Raw genomic sequence first — 22729 nt, 5'->3', positions numbered from 1 at the left:
GTAAGGAGTGCTCATTTTATAAATCGGACACGTAGATGTTACGATAAAAAGTTGACGTTTAACCCAAATTTGATGAAACTGGTTTCATCGTGTATAAAAGTTTGTTGACAAAGCACTGACATATTTTTTTGTGAGAAAGCGACTGGATTTCATAAAATGGGACGGATTGATAAAGAAACCCGTGTTTTTGTAATTCAAAAGTACTGCTCAGATGAACTATAGTGTATAAATATTGCAAAGCTTGTGAAACGATCGAAGTCTGCGGTTTATCAAATCATCAGGAAGTTTGAAGAGTACCTTATTCTTGAAGATTTGCCAAGATCCGAAACCAGAAGAGGCACAGTGAATCCACAAATCGAGAAGAAATGTGTTAAGCTTTTGATGTCACATGAACACAACTCTGTTCGAAGAATTGCCAAGAAACTGAAAATTTCCGTTGGGACCGTAGAAAACATAAAACGAAGGAACCACATTAAGACCTACAGGAAGCAGAGACATCCTGAACGGAGCGCGGAACAGCACGAACGAGCGAAGCAGCGATGTCGGAGACTGGATACGATTTTGAAGAAGCAAAGTAACCGTTGCATTTTGATGGACGATGAAACTTATTGCAAACTGGACACAGCCGCTCTTCCTGGGCCGTAATTTTTCAACGCAATTGTTGGTAAGGAAGTACCTCATGATAAGCGATCCATTGAAATCGAAAAGTTTGGCAAAAAAGTGCTTGTTTGGCAAGCTATATGCTCTTGCGGAGAAAGAAGTTCGCCATATTTCACAACAGGTACCATCAATGGTGAAAATTATCGTAAGGAATGCATCGAAAAACGCCTCGTTCCTCTTTATCCTGACCTTGCTTCCGCACACTACGCTTCAGCTACTCTCAAACTACTGAAATCCTTCAAGATATGTTTTGTTGAGAAAGAGGACAATCCGCCAAATTGTCCTGAGCTGCACCCGGTAGAGCGTTACTGGGCAATCATCAAGCGCAATCTTCGGGAGGATGGTAGAGAAGCACAGTCCATCGACGAGTTCAAGAAAATGTGGACAAAAGACAGCCGGAAACTGTAAAGAGGCTTATGAGGGGAGTTCGAGGAAAAGTGCACCAATTTTATCGTTGAAAACTTTTGGTTAAATTTCTCACTTTCTTCTTGTTCTGGATTAGTTTGGCAATGTTTTACAGAAACTCTATGTAATTTGATCAATAAATGAATAAGATATCGTCAAAACAAAGTGTCCGTTTTATAAAATGAACACTCCTTATACACACTAAGATTAAATTTTTTCCACTCGGGATCAAGATTCGTTGAAAAACATCAAGAATTACTAAGGTACATAGTTGTGCTTTTACACATTCCGCTTTTTTTTTGGTTGGCAATTCGTTCTTTGTTTGGTTCTTTGTTCGCTGCCCGGTTCCTTTGTGAAAAAATGTGTATGTAACGTTTTTAATTTGATACCTGTTGCGATGATTAGAATTTGATCCAACTCGCAGATATCTTGAGCACAACTGATTCCGGGCAGTGCACAGCGGATGCTGCTGAAAGCCGCCCGGGAAATATAATTTTTTTAGTTTTTCAAATAATCGTTTGAGAGCACCCCTCTTCCCTAGTCATCCCCCACTGGAATAAAGGAGGTTTTTCGAATAGACACATTTCTACATCCCAAATATCCTCCCCTACTAAAGTTGTTTTTCCTGTGACTTATTCTATAGGATAATGCATGAGGCTCCCGTCTCCTCTTTCTATCTCATTCTATGGAAGAAGGGAAGGGTGCCATAATTGAAGGAACATTACTCGTATCAAAATACAATTCCATACCAAATACGATGGATTTCATCTGAAGATGTCGAGATCTTAAAAAAAAAAATTACTTCACCTCTAACTATTTGTTCATTGGGATCGAGGAACCGACTTTTCCGTATCCCAGCCCTCGTTCCATTATCCCAATTATTTTTCCAGTTAAGCAAAAATTTGTATGGGAGCCCTCGCATTCTAAATTTGATTCCCCTCGCTTGATCAGTTATCAAATATTGAAAAAAATGTTGCGACCCCTTCTTCTCTTTCTATCCTTCCAATCAGAGTAGGAAACAATCATAGAACTTTTTCCCATATTCAAATATTCCTCCATGCCAATTTTGTTTCATTTACTCGAATAGTTACTGAATAATGCTATAAAAGTTGTATGGAAGCCTCCTTCTCCCTTACTTTCTCTCCACTGGAAAAAAAGATAGGTCTAAAGTATGCATTTTTTTTTTTTTTTGTATGGGTTTATGAGCTACCTGGCTGACCCGGAAAGGAAAAACAGATCGGGGGACAGAAGAGGAAAATTTACATGAGAGTAGAATAGCTTAGAGTAGGATAGCGGCAACAGATCCCGAGGGTTCTGAAGCACCAGTTTAGGGAAGCGTTAAGATAGTGCTCGACGGACTGGGACAATTGGGCCCTACATGAGCTTCGAGTTAACCCAACCTCCAATTCAACCGAGCAGTAACAGTATGGTAGCAAAAGTTATCATATGCTTACGTCTCGATATCATTGTCAGAAGGGTTCACTATCTTACCGTAGTTGAGTTATCCCTACCTGCCACCTAACCTTACTTGATGCAATAACTTTGAATTTATTATCGTTTTAGATTGACTAAAAAAACATATTTTTCGAATTCAGAACAAAACATCTAGATAAGAAGCTATCTCTCAATGCAGCAATTAATAGAATTTCGCTAAACACAAATAATAATTGTACCAAATGTTTTGGAAATTAAAAAATAATATAGAGATACAATTATGAATTGCATGTTCAATATCTTTTGTACTATCATTGACTTATCAAAATAACAGGATTTAAACCATAATGCAAATGGCGATGCTGTTCTTCTAAAACCTCATTGCTAATTTTGAACAACTTCTCAAACAACTTTCCTCAATCTTTGGTTTGGTTGAAATGAATGTCAATTTTTAAAACCCCGATATTATTTTCCTGCACGAGTAGGTTCTTGTTTATCAGAATCATACCTTCTATCTTCTACATTCCTTATTTGAATTTCAAACCTAATCAAGCTATAAGATCGAACTACAAATAAAAAGTATTAAAACGAGAAAGAACTATGCTGTTCTTCTAAAATCTCGAACATTTACAACTTCACAGAACAACTTTCTTCAATCTTTTTCGGATGAAATAAATTACACTCCTATTTATAAATCTCCAATATTATTTTGCTGTGCTATCATCTATCTTTTACTTCATTATTTGAATTTCATACCTAACCAAAAAATATACAATTCTATCAAAAAGTTTTGAAACGCACAGGAAATATTTTTGACAGAAAACTATCTAAACAGCACCTTAATCCAATAAGCCTCTAGTTCTTGTAAAATGCTTGATTTAAGAATAAGCCTTCGAAATTCATAAACCGCCAATGCACACTTACTAGAGCATTGGGGAGAAGGAAACTGTTACTTTACCTTGCCTAGTAGCACATTGAACATTGAATACCTAACCATGCCAATTGTTAACATCCTCATCCATCTAATTCTTGTACAATTAAATTGCCTATCTAGTTTTGGCAGTTATCATTCATTTACAATACTGTCTATTCTAATCTAACTTGCGCATAATGGAAAAGTGGAAATATCAACATTTAAACAACAAATTGTGATATTTCCACTGCGCAATGCTGTTGTTGTCCAACGGAAGGGAGGGCAAGTGTTTCAACTCCCATTCACCTTATCAACATGGATCATCAAAGAAAAAGTATACGATATTCAATCACCTTTTAATTTATTTTCTATGATCTCATATCGAATAAGGCTACGTGCAACCGCCCTCTCAGGTTTATGTTAGTTTAGAGTCTGTTTCCAAACCTTCAACTTCCATAAACACAGTAATGCACGCCGTCGCCGTGACCCATTACAGCCTAGGGTACGGAGATAGGTCTAAAGTATGCATTAAAAAAAAATTCGCATTTTAATATCCATGCAAGCCAAATCTGGTTCCAATTGCTAGATTAAGGGCCCTATTACATAAGACGAGTCACGAGTCATTTTACTCGAGTGATCCATTTTGGCATTATAGTAGTCGAATCGAGTCAAACTTCAGTCGAGTAGCTCGACTGAGTCGACTGCTTGAAAGTTCGTGACTCAGCTGTCACGATTAAGCGAGCCAAGTTTGTGTTGGTATGGTCCTGCAGCAGAGGTGCCAGGTGTCCTGATTTATCAGGATTTGTTCTGATTTTCGAGAGACCGCAAATTCTAAAAAGATTTGTTTGATTTTCTCACCATTTCACAATGAATTTAGTTATAGTTTAGATATCTTTTGATAAATCAGGACAAATTAGGACATTTTAGAGGGCATTTTTCAAAAATAAGGACAATTGAAGCGTTTTTGAAAAATCAGGCCTCTCGAAAATCAGGACAAATCCTGAAAATTCGGGACACCTGACACCCCTGCTGATATTTGACATGAGGAAATATTTCAAATACGGTTTGAAAAATGACAGTCGCCATTCGAGCAGTCAAATCAATTCGATCAGTTTCACTCGACTACCATAATACGACATTTTGCTCGACTCGTCAGTGACTGGAGTCGAGTCGAGTTGCTCGACTCGTTTTATGTAATAGGGCCCTAATTCTCGAGTCATAAAAAAAAACATGAGGGATGAATCATCCTTCGGGATGAAAATCCCGAGAAAAAGAAAAAAAAAGAGTCATAAAAAAAAATGTAAGAGGGCCATCCTCTCCCATTGCTATCTCCCCAAAAGGGAGGGATAAAAATTATTCATAGAAATATTCCTCTTACCAAAATAGTCTGCAATGCGAATTTTGGTACCTTTTGCTCTCAAGTTATGCAAACATTCAGTAGTTCGTAATCGGTTCAATGGTTTCCGAGTTTATAGGGAACAGACAGACAGATAGAAACCCATTTTTATATATAAGGGAGAATGATTCTTTATTCTTATTTCTTATTTTCATCATATCTTTTTAGAAAACAAATAGCAGATCTTTTGCGTTTTGTGGCTGCGTATAATTTCAAATTTATATGCTGCAAAAGTTAGATCGATACAAAAACCCGTAGATGTACTAGAATAGTTTTCGTGAACCTCAAAAAACTGTGGCATTTGGAATGGAAAGTTTAGTCCTTTATTAACACTAAACATACTGGAGGCGGTCAAATGACGGTTTTTGAGCTTCGAATGATGATTATACCTTACTTTATTTTTTTCGCAAATTTAACGACAGGACTATTTTTATTTTTGAAATGCAAGTATTTTTGCGTTTTTAAAATTTTTGTAAGTTTTGCGGTTTTCAAGTTACGCATGTGGTATTCATACCGCGAGCGGTCAAATGATGGCAGTGATTAAGTATCCTCATTCTCCAATATAGATAGAATGCTTCTGCTGACCCTTCTTGAGCCAATTGGTGGTAGTGAAGTGGCAAAGTTGTGAAATTCTTGGTTTTGGTAAGGAAGGCATTTTGAGTTATTCTTGTATTTTTTTTTCAGTTCAACTTGATAGCCAAGATTCTAATAAATTTTATTAAAGTTTGGTTGATTCGATTTGATTGTATATAAACAAGTTCTAGGTTGATTGAAGAATTTTCCAAAAGTACGGGAACTTTATTGTCACTCTGTAAAAAAGGGACTGACTTTTTTAAAACCAAAACGTCAGTTTTCCTTTGATTTCATTAGCATTTTGGTACCTAAACCTCAATCCGGAACTTATCTTCTCGTTCATACCTCTGCCAAAGCCTTGTTCACTGCATTCACTGTTTGATAATATTGTTATTGTTTGGGATTGCATTTCCAATTCTACATAGCCAAAACTCAGCTTCGTTAATATGTTCAGTTTTTCATGGATTCCGTAAAAAATCTCCAAAAAAAAGTACTTGGACGAAAGGTTATCCACTATATATTTCAAATATTTGAATTTTTGTCGATAATGTTCTGTGAAATGCTCTATTTAAGTCTTTTCCAAAAAATAAGCGTTACGGATTTTTACTAAAATGCTTCTATAGAACACACCGTTGAATTACCTATACAGCAGAGTAGTGTATACAAAGAATTCACCCTCGCATTCTCACTTGTCGTTCGTCGTCGTCGTCGTTCTCTTCGACTGCAAATTATCGGATTCCAGGATGTGACTACTTTACACTCGCGGCGACGGCGCTGCAGCCAATCCTCCTGGTCGCCAAGCTGGTTGATGGTCAGTAAAAATGCCTTGATTCACTTGAAAGCCAAAGAAACACACCACATATCCCATCATATCTTCGACATCACTTTAGCTAGCATCACACAGCACCTCGACACACGTTTAATAGGTACATGGTCACATAACCAGGAAGAAACCAGCCAGGCAATAGGCAAACCCGCTCAGAGACCCCCAGCATCATCACATTCACATCACATCACCATCAGCAGCAGCAACAGCAGCCTAGATACATTTTATCGATTGCCACCACCAGACAACACCAACCAACAACCAGCAGGTTCTGAATCCGGCCGAATGCTAGCACGAGCACAATCTTCCTGGTGCTGCAGCTTCTGCTCTGTATCACGATACCACATCGCGTTTGCTGATCAGCGAAAGGCAAAACTATCCTAGCCTAGCTAGCCTAGGTATTCTTCTTAATTGATACATTGCATCGTTTTCTCGAAAGTGTGTAGGCCCTGTCAGCCGTAGTAAGTACTAGGTAGGTACCTAGTACGTTGCATATCAGAATTCTATGGAAGCAAATTTTCACTTTACGCGATTCTCTTCGCTCTGACGACGACAACGACGAACGATTGGGGCAGCCTCTCCCCGTGTCGTGTGCTCTCTTCTTTGCTCAGAATATCTCAGTAGCAGCAGCAGCACAACTCTTGCTCATCTCTCTAGCCAAGAGCAGCAGCAATAACATCATAACAACCCCATCATCACCATCCCTTCAGCTTGGTCCCAGACCCAGCAACCCCTTTCCATTTACATATCATCCCCCATTCAGGTTCCTTTCTAGAAAAAAAAACCAGCACGACAATTCTCGCTCAATTCGTTGTTGCCTGAGTAAAACTACATGTTAGCTAAGCGTCTTGTAAATTTCATTGGGTACATTTTTTTCAGTTGGAAGATTGTTTCTAATTTTTTTTTGCTTAACGATTTAGGAATTTTTAAAAGCTCTTTTTGAGCTATTTGAAGATTTATAGCATATAATCACTTTTTATATTTACCATGACCTTGTAAAGCTGTCGGTGGCTCCAGAGATGAGTTTTCAAGAGTTTCAAATCACTTGTTAGACTGGCCCAGATTTGTATGGGATGATTTTTCTACCTTTTTTTTCAACGCGGCACTCTTCAGATTGGTGTTTTTAGGAGGAAAAAATGACTTTCTGAAAGTTTGCATCACCAACTCAGTGCAAAATTTGAGATGATTTGGTTGATTCCGGAGTTAGCGCAACGCGTTACATTTTTGTATGGAAATTTGCATGGAATAAGCAGTTCTTGCACATTAAATCATCCGGAAAATTCAAATAAGCTTTAAATGAAGTTGGTCTTCGATTTTTTGTTTTAACTATTCTTAAGCTTTTTTTAAAGCGTTTAATGAAAAAAGTGATAACCATTTCAAAAAAAAATCTGAGTCCATTGAAAAGTATTTCAAAATGGCAGACTTCGCTCGTTAGAGCCTTTAATAATTTTTTGAAATGTTTTTGCAAGGGTTACGTAAATCAATAAATTCCCTGGCTATGCAAAGCAGTTTTTTGATATTTTTTATCCTCAACCTACGGTTACACAGCTTTCAAATAAGCAGTCAAAAATGCTAAAATTTAAAAAATTGTGTATAACATTGAATATTTTTCTGGTGTACAAGTTAAGTTTGTGCTTTGTTCACATGATTTGTACTGCAAGGAATATTTCTCATCCAAAGTTAATTTTTTGGATCTTTTAGTACATCTCTGGAGATTTATGAATGAAAAAACTTGTTTTCCCATACAAATTTCCATAAAACTAGTTGCTCTGAATCAGAACTGGATGGATCGCTTTTAAAATTTTTATTGCTATTTCTGGCAGAAAAAAAAAAACTAAAAAAGTTTAGGGAGGTGTGAAAAGTTGAGAATTTGAAATTTCCATACAAAGCTTGCAGCAGTCTAATCAACATACTTTTACTCTTTATGTTCTAAAGTATGCTTTCGTCATGCTTAATAACTCAAAACTGCAGAATTTTCAATTCAAAACATGAGGAATAAGGTAAATTTGTTAACTTTTTCGCATTTAGTTGTTAAAGCTTGTACCACTTAGTATCGGATGCCTTTTATTTTATATACAGCACCGCCTCTAAAGGATGATACGGTCAAAATTTGGTCAATATCAACTTAACGTATTTCTTTCAATTTTGCATTTAAAAAACCTGAACACCCCTAATTTTGAAGGTGTGTGTGTGTGTGTGTGTGTGTGTGTGTGTAGAATGTTGCTCCTATTTTGATTTTGGTACTCACTCTTCAGTTTTCAAAATGCTGTCCAAGGAAGAAGAGCAGCGTATCAAAATTTTGCTCGCGCATCGCGAAAATCCGAGCTACTCGCACGCAAAGCTGGCAAAATCGCTAAAAGCTTTCAAACCAACCGTTACAAATGTAATTAAAGTGTTTGGGGAACGTTTTTCGACAGCCAGGAAGCCTGGATCAGGGGGAAATCGAAAACCGGAAGCCGCTGAGACGACAAAGAGAGTTGCCGGTAGTTTCAAGCGAATCCCTAACCTCTCTCTCCGAGATGCCGCAAATAAGCTGGGTGTATCGTCTACAACCGTGCATCGAGCCAAAAAACGAGCCGGACTATCGACTTACAAGAAGGTAGTGACTCCAAATCGCAATATAAACAAAATACGACGGCCAAAGCGCGATCCCGGAAGCTGTACACGATGATGATGCTGACGAAGTTTGACTGCGTGGTAATGGACGACGAAACCTACGTCAAAGCCGACTACAAGCAGCTTCTGAGACAGGAGTTTTATACGGCAAAAGGAAGGGGAAAGGTAGCAGATATTTTCAAGCACATGAAACTGTCAAAGTTCGCGAAGAAATATCTGGTTTGGCAAGCCATCTGTACCTGTGGCTTGAAAAGCAGCATTTTCATAGCTTCCGGGACTGTCAACCAAGAAATTTACGTGAAAGAGTGTTTGAATAAACGTCTGCTGCCTTTCCTGAAGAAACACGGTTGTTCCGTACTGTTTTGGCCGGATTTGGCATCTTGCCATTACGGTAAAAAAGCCATGGAGTGGTACGCCGCCAACAACGTGCAGGTGGTTCCCAAGGACAAGAACCCTCCCAACACGCCAGAGCTCCACCCAATTGAGAAATACTGGGCTATTGTCAAGCGGAACCTACAGAAGACCAAAAAAACTCCTAAGAACGAGCAGCAGTTCAAGGCAAACTGGCTTTCTGCGCCGAAGAAGGTGGACAAGGTGGCTGTACAAAATCTGATGGCAGGGATTAAGCGTAAGGCCCGGCAATTCGGATTTGGAAAAGCGGAAGCCTAACTGAATATTTTTCCTGAAATTTATACTAATTAAACTTGAAAAAGAAATTTAATTTGATTATTTAAATAAACGATTTCACCGATTTACACGCGTTTTCCCTTGACCAAATTATGACCGTATCACCCTTTAGTTGTCGTACCGAGATACTAATGGCAGCGTTTTGGTCTGGAAGGTTTGTTTATCTGGCAGTGAAAATTTTGTCATGATAAGTACACGCGTTGAAAAGTAATCCAAGATGGAACGCGAGAGAGGAAAAATAATTCTGCACAACCACGTTGCAAACCCTTCATGATCAGAAGGAATGATCGCAAAGGCTTTCGAACTATCGAGATCGACAATTCTCGGGACAAAAACTTTACCTTCCTTCCCTTAAGAATGTCCCAGATAGATTCAAATATGTTTCCGCGGATAAATTTTCCCGCAAGTTGATGATTGGATTTAAATATTTGACAATTGTAAATTTGGCTATCGAAAGAAGACAAAAGTTTTTATCACTGAAGCAACCATGTATGGACAAATTTACTAATAGAAATATCTTCAGGAGATAGCTTTTCGAATTATCCTGTCATACGAAGGCCCGGTGAGGTTCGAGCCCGATCTAGCTAGCTGCCACTACACCTGGGAGATATTGTATTGGTACCAGAAGAATAATATTGATATTTTTGAACAAAGTTTGAATCCACCATCTGCCCACAGTTTCGTCCCATCGAAGAATATTGGCCAAATTGACCACATCTGCATCAGCCGAAAATGGAGAAGGAGCCTTCTTGATGTCCGCAACAAACGAAGCGCAGACATTGCATCTGACCATCACCTCGTCCTTGGTGAGATACGACTGAGAGTTGCGCGTGTCCAACGGCGCGAGGAGAAAGTCGGGTGTCGATACGACGTCCGCCGGTTGGAGAATCCAGAGGTGAAAAGGGCATACGTTGAACAGCTAGAATCCCGAGCCTCGGAGCTGCCGACAGACGGAACAGTCGAAGAACAGTGGTGTGGAATCAAGAATGCCTTTATCACGACGAGCCATGGTACTCTCGGTAAAGTTTGTGGAAGAAGAAGTGAATGGATGTCAGATGAAACTTGGAGGATGGTCGATGATCGGAGAAAGGCGAAAGTCGGAATTGAGCAGGCATGTACCGGGTCAGCCAAAGCAGCCGCCCGCTTACGATATGCGGAGCTGGAAAAGGCAGTTAAACGAGCTTGTAGACGAGACAAGAGAGCCTGGACAAACTCCCTAGCCGAAGAGGGAGAAAGAGCCGCCGCCAATGGAGATATCCAATTACTATATGACATTTCTCGCCGCCTCAGTGGTGCAAGGACTAATGCAAGAATGCCGCTGAAAGACCGAGCAGGTCAGTTATTGACCGATCGAACAGATCAGCTCAAACCATGGACTGAGCACTTCGAACAACTCTTCCGAGTCACGAATAGCGATGGCCAACAGAACCCGCAGCTCGAAGCGCCAACAATGAGTCGCATAAATGGCGTCAACTCGGAAGCGCCCTCGCTGGCTGAAATAGAAGCGGCAATCAAAAACATGAAATCCAACAAAGCACCTGGGATCGATTGCATCCCTGCTGAAATGCTGAAAGCCGACCCTGCCCTGTCAGCACAAATGTTGCACCGTCTTTTCGCTTACATCTGGGATACTGCAACATTCCCGGCCGACTGGATGCAGGGTATCCTCGTAAAGGTCCCGAAGAAAGGAGACCTGACAGAGTGTGGTAACTGGCGAGGCATAACGTTGATCTGTACAACCCTCAAAGTACTCTGCAAGGTGATCCTGAACAGGATCCAGGAGAAAATCGACGCTACACTCCGACGGCAACAAGCTGGATTCCGATCCGGACGATCATGTGTGAACCACATCACAACACTACGAATCATACTGGAACAAATCAACGAATTCCAGGACTCTCTTCTGCTGGTGTTCGTTGATTTCGAAAAAGCATTCGACCGACTTAACCATGAAAACATCTGGGCGGCTCTAAGGCGACGAGGGGTCCCAGAGAAACTAGTCCATCTCATCGAAGCACAGTACGAGGCATTTTCGTGCAAGGTCTTGCACGACGGTGTCTTGTCCGAACCAATCCCGGTAACTGCTGGAGTGAGACAAGGATGTATTCTATCACCGCTACTTTTTCTAATCGTAATGGATGAGATTCTGATTGGATCGATTGACTGTGCACCGAACCAAGGATTGCCGTGGAATTCTTCAACAATGGAGCAACTGAACGACCTTGACCTGGCTGACGATATTGTTTTGCTCGCCCAAACACAACCGGACATGCAGAGCAAACTCGACGACCTCACCGAAAGTTCCAAGGCAGCAGGTCTCAAAGTCAATGTCGGAAAGACCAAGTCGATGGAGATCAACACAGAAAATCCCTCCAGTTTCATGGTAGCTGGGCAACAAATTGAGAAAGTGGAGTGCTTCCAGTATCTTGGTAGCCAGATAACGCCTGATGGTGGTACCAGAAAAGACATCGAAACCCGGATCAGAAAGGCCCGATTTGCGTTTGCGAGTCTCCGAAACATCTGGCGGTCACGCCAGATCTCTCTACGAACGAAAATCCGAATCTTCAACTCAAACGTCAAATCCGTATTGCTGTACGGGTGCGAAACTTGGTGCACATATGCGGTGACGACGCGAAAACTGCAAGTATTTGTAAACCGCTGCCTGCGGAATATCATCCGCGCTTGGTGGCCTGGCAACTGGATCTCGAATGAGGAACTACATCGCCGGTGTCATCAAAAGGCGCTAGAAATCGAGATTCGGGAACGTAAGTGGAGATGGATTGGGCACAAGCTGCGAAGAGATGAAAACGAGATTTGCAGAGAGGCGCTAGATTGGAATCCAGAAGGTCATCGAAGAAGAGGCAGACCCAGAAACTCGTGGCGGCGAAGCCTAGCCGCTGAAATCCGAACTGTCGACGAGAATCTTGACTGGGACCAAGTGAAGACGCTGGCTCCGGATAGTCAACAGTGGAGGTCTTTTACCACGGCCCTATGCACCGGAGGATCGGCGCGGGATCATTAAGCTAAGCTAAGCTAAGAAGAATATTGGGCAACGGCAATCAAAGAGTAATCGGAAATTGTATTCGACTTGATTCTAAGTGTACAATTGTACAATCCAACACTTCCATGGCTTGATAAAAATGTCGTGTTAATCTTAAAACATGTCGTAGTTCAACTATTCATTCAACTGAATGACCAAAGTTAGAATCAGAAGAGTAAGGTGGGGTAAAAGTACGAGTCGGGTAAAAGTACGTTTTCTAAATTTTCTAAAAATAGGATAGCACTAAGGTCGTACTTTTACCCCACCATACTCTATAACTTGTAACTTTTAAAGATCAAGTGGATCAACTATTTATAAACTTGATGAGTTTAAAATAATTTAACATAAACATAATATTTAATATTATTAATAAATAATATTATTTAAATTTTTTATCGACTGATCCGGTTATGTTGAAAAAGTTTCTCAGCGATTTCAGTCTCAGAAAATCATAAAACGATATTTGTTTACTACGTCCGACGTTTCAGCATGTTTTTTTATTTGATTTTTTTCACTCTTTGATTTGTTTTTTTTATTTACAAGTAGTTTTATGGCAGTTAAATGCCTCGTTGTCCTCAAGATATTATTTTATTTATTTTGTCTTGGCTTCATAATATTAAAACGACTAGAAGTAAGGAATCAGATTAGCTGTTATAATAATAAATAATTTTTTTTTTAACTTTTTCCAACTCGCCAGATTAATTGATAAAGGCAAAATAAACATGCCGAAACGACGGATATAATAAACATCGTTTATGACTTTATGAGACTGAAATCGCTGAGAAACTTTTTCAACATAAACATAATATTTTAATATTAGTTTCATTTTTCTACTCTCTCAAACAATCTGGTTGCGGAGATGCTTTTCGCAGACGTTATGTTTCGGAAAATTTTTAAGTGCAGTTACAATGAAAATAACTATTTCTTGAAGTTAATATATAATCGGAACATAATGAATTTTTCATAATTATTTTCATGAAACAGCTGGAAAAAGTTTGATTTTTTTTCAAAACGATTCGGATCCGAAACGTATAGGAAATAATCTTTTTTTTTACAATTTGTATTATAACATTGAAAGGCCCAATGTCTAAAAAATGCCGGGTGTTTATCCTAATGGCTAGCGAGTCTTATAAACTAGGCGACGGGGGATTGGATCTCACCGCTTCCAATCTAGGTAAAGAAAATATTAAGGAAGTCCACGGACGTAAAAATTTAACCACACAACGAAAATAAAACACACGAAGAAATGAAAATGTAGTTATTAACTCTAGGATAAGGTTGACAGCTTGCATGGTTTCATCCGGTGTTGCCCAGATATTCAATATACAATTTGGGAAAAGTCCGGTCAGGCCCGGTTGACCGGGTTTCAATGGAAGCGCCCGGATTTTGCCCGGGTTTATTCTCATTTGCATTCTCAAATGAAACTAAAGTAAATGTGTTTTAAATTTTTTATTTAAGCGTCCAAAACGAATTTTTTTGAGCAAGTTTCATAAAAATAATCATAAAAGGTTAACGGAAAGCCTAACATACGATTTAGAATCTGTTGATAAATTTTGATTTTTTTCTTAATTTTTGATGAGTTATTCTCAGGCTTTGACCAAATTGGCCCGGATTTTGGTCGACAATTTAGAAATGGAATGCCCGGATTTTTCCTGGTTTTTGGATAAAACAGTCTAGATTTGTCCGGCCTAGATACGTGCTGAAAAAAATCTGTCAACCTTACTCTAGGAGTATAAAAGAATACAAAATATCTCTACGGAGTATAAAAGATTGCAAAATCTTCGAAGTATAAACGGTAACGTTGGTCATTTTACCGCTGTAACTGGACCATTATAGGACTAGTCGATAGGCAGTTCCGTTCCGAGTTGTGCTATAAAAATAGCTTCGGCAAGTATTTACAATGGGAAAAAAAGAAGGTAAAAAAAAGTCGGTCCTCCAAACTCAAACAGCTGTAACTTGCGATTCCGCCGATTGGGCCGAATTTCAACAAATAACTATTGTTGTGTTAGAGTGTTGATTATCCCTCATGGACCATTTATCTACAATATACTATACCAGCACCGAATAGCCTTATTTTCTCGGTCAATTTGAGTCAAAAGTGTATTTTACAGTTTTGCTAGAACAGATAGTGTAAAATTTCCGTACAAACTTGAGCATCGTTGAGCGACCCCTTAGAGTAAGCTTGTCAGATTGCCCGATTTTATCCGGACTTGCTCACGGATATGTAATACAAAATTTGAAAAAGGATGCCCGTATTTCGTTGAAATACGGACTTTGTCGGATTTATTTACTTTATTTGCCAAATTAAACATAAACAATTAAATTTTTGCGTTTAAAACGAGTTTTTTAACAAGATTTATCAAAATAATCAAGAACGGTTTTTTTGGAAGCGAACCGTACCGTTGAATTTACCAAACGAGTTGAAATTTGACATGGGCCTTTTGGCAGGCCAAGGAACGATTTCATTACTCAAGGTTTTGATTTCGGAATATATCCCTATTTTTGGACCACCCTGGTATGGACATAGTTTACCCCAGATGCCACTTACATCTCAAGTGAAAATTATTTGAAGTGTATTATTGAATTTTTTTTACAGAGCTTTGACTTGAAATATACTCAAATTGGAAAGGTACAGATAAATGAATGATTTGATGTTCAAAATTGGTTATTGTGAAAAACACAATCGTTGCTTCATGTTTATAGTTAATTTAAAATTAATATCGAACAAAATAAATATTCCCAAACTAACTCTTTTAAATTGAGCACTCCATTACCACCTTACGGTGGTGGAGTATCAACGCATGGCATAAGATGGCGAAAACGACGGTACATGCATCGTAAAAGTTATGAATCGATATCGAATGTGTTTTGGATAAAGCTACCTGCTCTGGAAACGGCTCGATAAGTGTAGTAGGCATGTCGCTATCATGGGGAATGGGCCAGATCCAATTTCCGATTATCTATGCTTGATGTAAATCTACTACACACTACTACCAATATGTACTACTACTGGATTGATGATACTGCTGCTGCTACTTCTAAGTGGTTACTACCACCATCTGCCGCCAATCCATTTATTGCAGCGCAGTGTCTATCTCCGAAATCGACGACCTGCAAAACAAGCAGCACTACCTATACGCGTTCTGTTCTGGCCGCCCGCCTCAGTCAGCTCTGCGTTTAGTCGACGAAGTTAGTCGAATAGGCACCACCTGACACATATACGCAAGCGAGCGGCCGAGCGAATTTGTGTACTGCTGATGCTTTTTTTAGTTCAGCCGTTTCTCCCCATCAGCGTCCCTAGAGCTGCTGTGGGTTTTGTTAGAGCACCGAGGAAGGGAGAGTCAAAGATAGAGAAGCGCCATAGGCGAATATTTGCACTCGCGTTCGTGTCCAGTCCAGTCAGTCAACCAGCCAGCCATCATCCCCCTAGCTTTTCGCATTTGGCCACCCCCAACCAAATACCCTTCGCACTTTGACTTCCCCCTGTCCTCATTCCACCCTTAATTCCCACCACTCATTATAAACATGAAAAATATATTTTTTGGTAGGTATGGCGAAAAGAGACATCGCCAAGCACACCTGTAGACGTAGGGAGATGTGCGGGTTATGTGAAATAGGCTTATGAAAACGACACATCTCTCGTTGATTTGGCGGTGTTGAGTGACTTCCATCCATCCAATCTAGCCAACAGCTGCTTGCTGCTACTTCTACTTCTGGATGCTAGGTCTGGAAGCAACACCACGCTCCGGATCAGTCCAGTTCGAGAATTAAGTGTACAAATACCTATGGTATATGCATATATAGAGAGCACCCATTCCACCTAGTAGCTGGTCGTTGTGTGCTGTTTCCGATGTTGATGAGTAATTTCGTGTACTCATTGTTTATCAATTTCATGAAAAAAAAACTTCCCATCGACAAACAAACAATAACCACCGAGAGCGAGTGAACGGGAGACGTCGAAGCGATCCCGCCAGCCGCCGCAACTAGCTGCTGTGAGCTGTGATTAAGATCGCATGTCTTATCTATCTCTATTCAGGGCGACCGACAACGACGACGTTGTAGGGCCCACACGGAACCCGACCTAGCTTTGGGAGCTTTGGGAAAAGGGAACATAACAGCAGCAGCCAGCCAGCCCTGTTGTTACTGTATGTTTATTACTTTACAGCACTTTTATTTTTAGAATACATATCCGGTTATCTATCATCATCCAGACAACGGGCAACTTTGAACACCCGGGGGAAACAGGTTCGGTCAAAAAATTAGTGCATAGGATTTTTGAAACGAAAAATAGCATTTTAATATCGGGAGAAAAATTTTATCGCACTTGTTAAAGCGCATGCAATTATAGTTTTATCAAATACGTTTAGTGCTAAGTAGACAGATTTAAGGTTGAATTGAAAGCTGGCTATTTTATTGAGCTTCATTTTAAGAAATACCACGTAGTTAGTTCTGCAATGTCATTGAGACTCTACATTTTGTTCAGTCTGTATCTAATGCGGAAAAAACACTTAAAGGGTGATACGGTCAAAATTTGGTCAAGCGAAAAGGCGTGTAAATCGGTGAAATCGTTTATTTAAAAAATCGAATTAAATTCCTTTTTCAAGTTTAATTAGTATAAAATTCAGGAAAAATATTCAGTTAGGCTTCCGCTTTTCCAACTCCGAATTGCCGGGCCTTACGCTTAACCCCTGCCATCAGATTTTGTACAGCCACCTTGTCCACCTTCTTCGCCGCAGAAAGCCAGTTTTCCTGCTGCTCGTCCTTAGCAGTTTTTTTGGTCTTCTTTAGGTTCCGCTTGACAATAGCCCAGTATTTCTCAATTGGGCGGAGCTCTGGCGTGTTGGGAGGGTCCTTGTCCTTGGGAACCACCTGCACGTTGCATGGCCTTTTTACCGTAATGACAAGATGCCAAATCCGGCCAAAAAAGTACGGAACAACCGTGTTTCTTCAGCAAAGGCAGCAGACGTTTATTCAAACACTCTTTCACGTAAATTTCTTGGTTGACAGTCCCGGAAGCTATGAAAATGCTGCTTTTCAAGTCACAGGTACAGATGGCTTGCCAAACCAGATATTTCTTCGCGAACTTTGACAGTTTCATGTGCTTGAAAATATCTGCTACCTTTCCCCTTCCTTTTGCCGTATAAAACTCCTGTCCCAGAAGCTGCTTGTAGTCGGCTTTGACGTAGGTTTCGTCGTCTATTACCACGCAGTCAAACTACGTCAGCATCGTCGTGTATAGCCTCCGGGATCACGCTTTGGCCGTAGTATTTTGTTTATCATCGCGATTTGGAGTCACTACCTTCTTGTGAGTCGATAGTCCGGCTCGTTTTTTGGCTCGATGCACGGTTGTAGACGATATACCCAGCTTATTTGCGGCATCTCGGAGAGAGAGAGGTTAGGGTTTCGCTTGAAACTACCAGCAACTCTCTTTGTCGTCGCAGCGGCTTCCGGTTTTCGATTTCCCCCCGATCCAGACTTCCTGGCTGTCGACAAACGTTCTCCAAACGCTTTAATTGCATTTGTAACGGTTGATTTGGAAACTTTTAGCGATTTTGCCAGCTTTGCGTGCGAGTAGCTCGGATTTTCGCGATGCGCGAGCAAAATTTTGATACGCTGCTCTTCTTCCTTGGACGGCATTTTGACAACTGAAGAGTGAATTCCAAAATCAAAATAGGAGCAACATTCTATACACACACACACACCTTCAAAACGAGGGGTGTTCAGGTTTTTTAAATGCAAAATTGAAAGAAATACGTCAAGTTGATATTGACCAAATTTTGACCGTATCACCCTTTATTGCTTAAAAACCTTAAGTGTCCGGTAGTAGACAACTTCCCCCTATATCTTTTTTATTTATATTCGGATAATTATTTTCTTAATATTAAAAATGCATATCAGTTCGAATTTTGAAGGTCAAGCTTCAGGAAACGGAGAAGATCCTGAAGCTTGACCTTCGAAATTATTCAAATCCTTAATTTATTTATTTATTTGATCATTGGGATTTTAACATCTTTAGGGTCATTCATCCCTCCCTCAAAACCTTTAATTTATTTGAAGTTACGGCAAATTTGCCAATTTCTTCTCCGTCGGCACAAAACAGCATACCTACTTGACTTTTCATCACTCCACCACAGTTTTCGCACAATGGCAGGATTTTAGATCTAACCAAAACAGAATATCAACTTTGTGGGGCCTATGGAAATTCAATTCATTTTCATCCATAAATTGTGTCTTCTAAGCCAAAGGTCATGAAATCGAGTATTTCGTATATTGTAAAATGATGGGTATAAGTATTTACATACACATTATCGATTTAGCTTGTGATATTAGACTGAGTCGATTTGGGGTCATTTTTGAATTTCTCGAACCCAAAATTTTAAGTGACCTTTACATGAGTAAATTTGAACTTCTGTATGAGAAAATTGAAAAATCTACATCCTTTTTGTTTCTTCTGTGGAACCAAGCCTGATAATGGGTGTTGCGCCAAATTTTAAATTCTTCAAAGGATATTTTCCGAAATATAATTGTACAGATTAGTGGAAAAACAATAGATATATACAGATTTTTTATATGTCAGGAGTGTCAAATGAACACAATGGAAGGCATGAGGGATTTTCTGTCTGGGTTTTCGTGAAGCGCCCATGAAATGCAAAATCGAAGATTTCATAAATCAGAAAAGTTTTTAAATTAATAACATGAAACATGGAGTTTTATAACTCAACGATGTGGATTGTTTGACCGTTCTAAAACTTTTTCGTGATGAAATTAGGTTTGCCACGTGCTAGCTCCTAGGAAGCTTCTAATAAGGTACCTAAAGTTGAGAAATTCGGTAATTTCGTACGAATGTTAATACTGTATAATATCTTCAACGCCTTAAAACTTAAAACACCCCCAAATCGTCAATCTATCGAGTATTTTTGGAGGCAGGTCAAAAACAAAAAAATAAGAAGAAAAATAGGGAACTGGAAAACAGCAGTTTTGGAGAAATGGGTTTGTAAATCTTCACTGTCCAGAAACCTTGATCGCTCACATGATGCTCACATGCACTCGAGAATATCAAAGGTTGTCATGCTCGGTGCTTAATTTGATAGTTTTTGCTATGTTTAGTACAGTTAGGCTGAAGTCATGCTGAAGCTACAAGCAACGCAACGCGTTCACACGACAAACCAGCTCTCATTTGATCTCCATGGAAAAAGCGCAGACCTGTCATACTGAGCGCTTTGTAAAGCGCGACAAATCCATGGAAATCAAATGAGAGCTGGTTTGTCGTGTGAACGCGTTGCGTTGCTTGTAGCTTCAGCATGACATCAGCCTTAGTTAAATTTTATTTTTGAGTTTTGATGAATTTATTTGCTTTTCCTTCGGGTGTAGCACGTTTGTTTAGAAAAATAATTTCTAAAAAATAACTTTATGATAGGCTTAAGGAAATCAAATAGCATCATAATTTTCATAAAACATCCATGTTATGCAAAATAATAATGGAAATAGTTTTTGGGTTACTAATATTTGTCACTTGTGTGTCACTTGTGGTGAATGTAAAACATTAACATTTGAATTTGCAGTCTTTGACCATATTTTTAGGCTTCAAGATGTTATGTATGTTAAAAAGATGTCCCGCCGTCACGTATAAAATTTAATAAATCTTTGAAATTTGTGAATACTCTAGAAATTATGATTTCTGTGACACAGATTCTGTGATAAAAATTGGCTCAAGCTTCTGTGAAATGAACTGAAATTACAGTTTTTTCTGTGATTTTAGCAACCTTGCTTCAAACAATCAAACTACAACGTTTTCGACTTGAAACTTTTTAAACAAATTTCATTTATCCAGATTTTATTACTTTCTACTACATTATGTCTAGGAATGGTAATAAAAATAGGTTTTTAAAAATTTCTAAAATCTCCCGCTTTTTTCGGCGATGTTCCGCTTTTTTCATGAAATTTCCAGCTTTTTTCTGAAAGTATCTGGTAAGCCTAACTTAATAGTATGCCTTACAAAAATGTGTCTTGCTTTGACATTTAAAAAGGCAAAATGGCAAGAATAAAATAAATGAAACATCTTAAGAATTCATAAAAAACTGCTGCAAAAGTTATCAAAACAACTTTAAATTTTATATTGCACATAGAATATGTTGTCCAGGCTACAAATATTCTAAATGGCAGGAAGTTGCGAGTAGTTTATGTCAGTTTTTGTATTTCTTTCGTAATAAAACTGTTTGTTTACATTTTGTTTCATACGAAGTAATTAAAGCTCACGCGAGAAATTTATTAAGTTTTACTTGCGGTCTTGTAAATTAGCATGGATAGCTTGCCTGATGCTGTCATAAAAGTTGACTTATTCATTATTCGGTTAATTTCACAGGACGTCCACAGAAGTACTAGAGTTGCATAATAAAATAGTCATCTATAATATGGAATAATTAGGAATACTTCATGTTACAAGTAAAGCCTGGTTTACACTTCCCGTAAAAATGAACGTGAAGAAAAATGTTATTTTGTCAATAACTCAAAAACGCGTCTCAACTAGTGTTTGTAACATGGTGGAATCGATGGGGAATTGTTGAAAGATGAAAATCCAACTGTGCCCGTTGTTCAAGATATTCTAGAACTGTTTTATTCCGATTCTTTCGATTTGCACCGCGGATTGTTTTTATCATGGCGGGGGAATCGAAATAAACATATTTCTAAGAGGTATTAAACAACAAGACCAGTTTTATTTTCATCTTTTAATCATTCTTCATCGATTCCATCATGTTACAAAATCTAGTTTAGACGCGTTGTTGAGTTGATAATTTATCTTTTTTGGAACATAGTCATTTTTTAATAACAAAATACATTTAGTTAAAATAAAACTTAATACAGAAAATTAATCCAACACACAATAATATTTTGTTATGTATGTAGGTATCTAAATTGGAATATGCCAAACAGCGTGATTATCTTATTTATTAGAACGCAATAAAAAAATATAAATTTAGGATAGGTACCCTCGTTAAGTAAATGTACAAAAAAATATTGAGATTTCTAAAAATGACAACAACAAAATCAGTTTGTATTATGGTACAAAATAATGAAACAATTACATACAAACTTCATATCCGTACCCTAAGTTGCAATGGGTTAACGGCTGCGGTGTGTATGTTTGTGAAAATGATGGATCAACCCATCATTTTCCTGACAGTGTCGTTACACACAATCTTGTTAAACATGGTGTCATAATATGGCCTAAATTAGAAGAGGAGCTGGACATCTTTATTTAGTTTAAATTCAGCAGTAGGTTCAAAGATGTCTATTTTTTTTTTTCATGATCCATGTTGATAAGATGAATGGGAGTTGAAACACTTGCCCTCCCTTCCGCAGAACAATCGCAACATTTGGTAGTGAAAGTATCACAATTTACCATAATAAAAGTTGATACTTTCAATAGGGCATAATTCGTTTGGTTAGGTAGTTAGATGGTTTAGTCTTGTAGAATTAAAAATAGAGAAAACGTGTGAAAAGTATTACGATGTTAGGTAAAGGTTATGGTATTCGCCTCCCCAATGCTCTAGTAAGTGTGTATTTGCGGTTTATGAATTTCGTTGGCTTATTCTTAAATCAAGCATTTTACAAGAACTAGAGGCTCATTGGATGGGAATGCTGTTGTTGAAAATGTTATATTTCATTTGGTAAGACGTTTTTTTTGCTTTTTATTTAATTATTAATTTTTAGCAAATCTTTACGTTTTTCGGTTTAGTTTGAAATTCATCTATGGAAGCATATATTAGAATGTACGGTTTTGAAGAATAACAATGAGCAGGTAGTCCTAATTACTGATTTCGGGCATTTTACAATAGGCATGCGGTATATTTTAATAGAACCCCTATGTAGATTTTTTGTAAATTATGATGGATTTTAACATTCAACTATGTGAGGTAGGTAGGGTACGGTAAGATGTGCTCTTATATCCATATTCTGGTAAATTTTCATGATTTTGTGATGTTGTGATAGGAATAAGGTAGCTTACTTCTACTATTGATTTGAGCTAGAATTTTTATTAGTTTGAAATAGGCTTGCTCCAAAAAGCAAAACAAACTCTCACATCCATATTTTGGTAAAATAGTATGATTAGCAATGAAATGGAAAAACTCTAAAAAGAAAAACAAAAATTTCAAAATTTAGAAAATGAAAGGCAAAAAA

The 22729-nt window shown here is 38.5% G+C and overlaps 1 protein-coding gene across 3 annotated transcripts in view; it reads right to left on the bottom strand.

Moving 5' to 3' along the window:
• Window positions 1-22729, bottom strand: part of LOC129748120 (guanine nucleotide-binding protein G(s) subunit alpha) — a 123811-nt gene that overhangs the window by 98404 nt on the left and 2678 nt on the right. For 2 of the 3 annotated variants that reach the window (XM_055742614.1, XM_055742615.1), the window contains exon 1: window positions 6023-6582. The exons of the other annotated variant lie outside the window; for it this stretch is intronic. The gene's annotated coding sequence lies outside the window, so the exon portion shown is untranslated. Of the gene's footprint in view, window positions 1-6022; window positions 6583-22729 lie in introns of those variants that run through there. 3 annotated transcript variants of the gene reach the window in all.

This window comes from Uranotaenia lowii, chromosome 2 (genome assembly GCF_029784155.1).
Source record: "Uranotaenia lowii strain MFRU-FL chromosome 2, ASM2978415v1, whole genome shotgun sequence".
NCBI classification, from domain to species: domain Eukaryota; kingdom Metazoa; phylum Arthropoda; class Insecta; order Diptera; family Culicidae; genus Uranotaenia; species Uranotaenia lowii.
This window is presented reverse-complemented; position numbering and strand designations above follow the sequence as displayed.